The following is a 4,963-nucleotide window of genomic DNA, read 5'->3' as shown; positions in this document are numbered from 1 at the left end:
ACAGGCACAACTTGATGCTTTAATGAAGCAATGAGGCCTTGGGGTACGTGGGGAGTTTGTTTCTTTGAGTATGTGGTAAAATATATACTACATAAAATTTACCATTTTAACCATTTTTAAAGGTACAGTTCAATGTCACTGAACACATTAACATTGTGGTGTAACCATTACCACTATCCACTTCCAGAACTTCTTTTCTTTTTATCAGGACTACCTGACCTTTAGCCAGAACTTTTTCATCATCCCAAACGGCAACTCTGAACCCATTAAATAGTAACTCCCCATGCCTCCTCCTCCCAGACCCAGGCAACCACGATTCTACTTTCCGTCTCTGAATCTGGTTACTCTAGGTACCTCACACAAGTGGACTCAAACAATATTTACCCTTTTGTGACTGGTTTCTTTCACTTAGCATGATGTTTTCAAGGTTCATCCATATAGTACCACGTGTCAGAATTTCCTTCCTTTTAAGGCTGAGTAATATTCCGTTGCATGTATATTTCACACTGTACCTGGTCATCCATCAATGAATACTTGGGTTGTTTTCATCTTTTGGTTACTGTGAATAAGGTGTGAAGTTTTAAGATGCTGGAAGTAGTTCCTGAAAATAGTGCCTGTGTGAACTCTGGGGACAGAGACCCCAGGTTGGGAACCCGGGATCTCTCCTTACTTAGCATTTATGTGACAAAGCAGAGGCTCCAAGGACAGCTGTCCTTTGTCTCACTCCCCCATGCCCACCTCAACTGCTCTGAGCTCTGAGCTTCTGCTGGGCTTCACTTCTTGACCAGAGTGGCTGGAAAACTGTATGTTCCCCCCGTGGAATGTTATTTTTATGAAGCTATTTTTATAATTATAGCATTATCCTCCTCACTGGATCCTGTGTCCTGACACCTGGACCCTGTCAGGGCCTTGTGCAGCCAAGGCACTCAAGGGCAAGCAGTGTGAACCCCTCCTGACGTGCCATCCTTTGCCTGCGGGTTGCTCGGTTCTCCTAAGGTGACTGCCCTTTCACAGGCGGAAACCTGGGAAATGTATTGGATGTGTGATGGGGAAAAGAGGCCTGTTGACACTGAGCACCTCCACACAAGAGGGGCTCTTGGAAGGACTCCGTGTCCTGTCCTGCCATGTGCAGCATGAGCCGTTGTTCTCATTGTGGGTCTCCACTGATGAATGGCCTCTTGACTTCAAGACCACGCAGCACCCAATGGACCAATGTTAGTTTGAGGCGGGTGCCCGGTCCCCACAAACCACAGTCTGCCCAGCCCTATGCTGAGGACTTTCTCTTGGGGCCTAGAGGACGCATGAGTTGATTTGGGTTGGAATGGAGGGTGGAGTTGGCAAAGTAGGGCGAGAGCCCCCCTATCATTAGCCTACTGTGTATTCATCCAAAAATCAAGGTGAGAGCCAAACCAGGGCTGGATGGACAAAGCATTGCTATTAAGCTCTGTACCTTTTTGCATCCGTTTCCTCAGCTCACCCCTCAGAAGTGCCACTGAGGAAAGACAGATGAGAAGGAGGTAACCCAAATGGGCTTCATGACAAGCAAATGATGTTGAATCAACAAGATTCCTTGTTGAATAACCAAACTATTAACATAGTGTATGGCGTTTTATTGTTGGGTTTTTTCTTTCTCTACAAAAGCACTACATAATCATTGTGGAAATTTTACAAAATTTTGATAAGCAAAGACAAGAAAATGAAAAGCACCCAAATCCCACCACAAGAGATAAGCATAGAGTCCTTTTTTATTCACATAAATCTACACTCGTGTATTTGAAATTTTTGTAATATTTGAAATTATTGAGGCTTAATTTGCATATGATCAAATCCACCCATCCTAAATATATAGTTCAATGGGTTTTAGCAACTGTAGACAGTTGTGTAACCACCACCACACTCAAGATATTTCCATCATTCTAAAAAGTTCCCTTGTGCCAATTTATAGTCAATCCTCTTCCAATTCCAGAAAACCACCCATCTGATTTCAGGATGTCATGTACATAGAATCAGACAGTGTGTAGCCTTTTGAGTCTGGCTTCTTTCTCTTAGCATGTGCTTTTTTGAGATTCATTCATGTTGTAGCATGTAACAGTAGTTCATTCCTTTTCACTGCTGAGTACTATTCCATTGTATGGATATACCACATTTTATTTATCTATTCATCAGTTGACAGACATTTGGGTTGTTACCAGTTTTTGGCTATTATGAATAATGCTGCTATGATAAATCATATGCAAGTCCTTATATATATAATATGTTTTCAGTTCTCTTGGGTAAATGCCTAGGAGTGAAGTTGCTGGGTTGAATGGTAAATGTATAGTTTAACTGCGTAAGAAACCGCCAAAATGTTTTCCAAAGCTGCTGTGCCATTTTGCATTCCCATTAGAAGAGTGTAAGAGTTCCAGTTGTTCCACATCCTTGCCAATACTTAGTAGTATCGGTCTATTTAAAGTTTCCCTTATGACTAGTGATGCTGGGCATCTTTTCATGTGCTTATTGGCCATTCTTATACCTTTCCTTGTAAAGTGTCTTCAAATCTATCTTTTAAAAATATATTGTAGAGACTTCAGCACAAAAACTGCCCTAAATCTAAGAAGTACTTGTCACTAACAGATGAGTTTTAAATCCATCAAGAATGGGTTTACAGTAAGATAAGAGGATAGACTGTGATAGAAGTGGGAGGGCTATTTGAAGAGGTGGTTAGGAATGGCCTCTCTGAGGAGGTGATATCTGAGTACTGATATGAATGAAGTGAGACAGGAAACAATGTGACTATATAGAGAAAGAACAAGCCAGACAGAGAGAGCATCATAGGCAAAGGCCTTGTGGTAGGAGTGGGAACAATGAAGAAATTAATGCATATCAAAATGCTACTGAATTTCAATAATTAAATTTCCAATCAACTCAAAACACATATTCAATGCCTGTTAAAAGCCTGGCCTAATACTAAGTGCTTTGTGCCTGTTATTTCTTTCTCACAGTGGACCATAAGCTTCATGAAGCCAGGAGTTATTTCATTTATCTTTGTGAAATCAGATCTAGGATAGTGCCTGATGCATAAGAGGCACTCAATAAATGTCTGGTGAATAATGAAGTAATGAAATAATCAGGTATTTATTATTATTTTAATAATCAGCCTCTTCCCTCAGTTTAATTTTTTTTATTTACTAAAAAAATATGGAACACTTCATGAATTTACATGTCATCCTTGCACAGGGGCCATTCTAATCTTCTCTGTATCAGTCCAATTTTAGCATCTGTGCTACCAAAGTGAGCACTATCTGTTATTATTCCCATATTGTAGATGGGGAAAGCAAGGCTCAAAAAGTAACTTACTGAAGGTCATATAACTAGGAGGTGCTGAAGCTGAGACTCAAATCTTGGTCCATATGACCACGAAGCCCAGGTTTTTGCCATTCCCCAAGCTGCTGTGGCCTCTCCTTCCTACATTTGGTAACTGAGGCTCGGAATAAAAGAAAAAGTCTTGATGGAGGTCTCCTCTAATCCTAAAAATAAAACCAGCCAGCCACAGGCTCCAGACTGCTGTTTTGGCCACAAGACCACATTTCCATCACATTCAATGGCTTCCAAAGATTTGAGATGGAAGGAATACCAGCAGCTTAGGTAAAAGGTATAAATTTAGTTTGATCAAACACCACATCAAGCCCTCAAGGCAGCCATGGGCTCTCCTGCCCTTGTGGTCACTGAAAGAGCACAAGGTGCTGAACTGGCTGTAGGGTCCTGCTTTGAGTTGTTTGTGTTCTCTTGCGAGCTGCAATGCTTTGAATCCTGTCACTAACAAATGCTGCTGTTGTCATGTGCTAGCAACCAAATTAATGTGGTGGAAAAACCCAAGCTTAGTGATTTAGGCAAATTAGTTTATCTGTCACATAGCCAGTGATGGTGTTAAATCACTCTCTGTTTGAGAAGTAATCACTCTCCCCCACCACCACCCTGTCTGTCTTCCTTTCTGTGTGGAGGTTAGAACAGCCAAGTCAATCTGTTTTAGTGACTGAGCAACCTACATTTATGTGTTTTGACTGCCCCCAAGGAGGAGCATTTTGTCTAGTGTATTTTGTTTGTTTGTAGTGCTGACTGGTGGTCCTTTGATGCCACTTCTAATGATAATAATCACCTCCTTTATTCTCCTCTAGTCCATGTCTTTGCAAAATAATCCTGTTCCATATGCCATAAATTATGGAAAATAAACTCATTATGAAAGAGTTTGGTGTTTACTTTTTAATTCCCATTGCATTAGTAGTTTTTCTACTTTTGCTTCTTTACTGTAAATGTAAAGTTTTCAGGCAAAATAGTTACCCATTCCAAAAAGGTGGACAATAGGCTATGTTACCACTAACATAACTGCAGTATTCCCATTTTGCAGATGGGAACTTGAGGTGCATGGAGGCTGAGGTCCCCACAGCTCGTAAGTGTTGACATCAAAACAAAATTTCAGGTTTTGTGGATTGTAGTCCATTTCTTAACACTCTACCAAATTACCTATTTGGTTAACTCCCCATTTATAAGTATATGTAACAGTTTAGATGAAACTTGATTCTAGCTTGTGTTTGCTCAACAAGCTTAGTGTCTGTTGAGAAGTTGTCTCCATTAGAATGTTTTTTCAGCTGCAAGAAACAGAATACTCTAAATCAAAGTGGTTTAAACACAACAACGAAGTCAATTATCCCACAGAACAAGGAGACCTGATGCAGGGAAGCTCTAGGGCCCATTAATTCAGCCATTCAATGAGATCATCAAAAATCAAGGATTTTCTGGGGCCGGCCCGGTGGCGCACTGCTACAGTGCACCGCTTGGGAGCGCAGCAGCGCTCCCGTCGAGGGTTCGGATCCCACATACAGACCGGTTCCCACTCACTGGCTGAGCGAGGTGCGGGGGCAGCACCGAGGGTTGCGATCCCGTTGCCGGTCCCGGTCCGGTGTGGGCGCGACACTGAGGGTTGCGA

This window comes from Galeopterus variegatus, unplaced genomic scaffold, assembly GCF_000696425.1.
Source record: "Galeopterus variegatus unplaced genomic scaffold, G_variegatus-3.0.2 Scaffold7409, whole genome shotgun sequence".
NCBI lineage: Eukaryota > Metazoa > Chordata > Mammalia > Dermoptera > Cynocephalidae > Galeopterus > Galeopterus variegatus.
The sequence above is the reverse complement of the archived record's forward strand: the minus strand, read 5'-3'. Positions refer to the sequence as shown.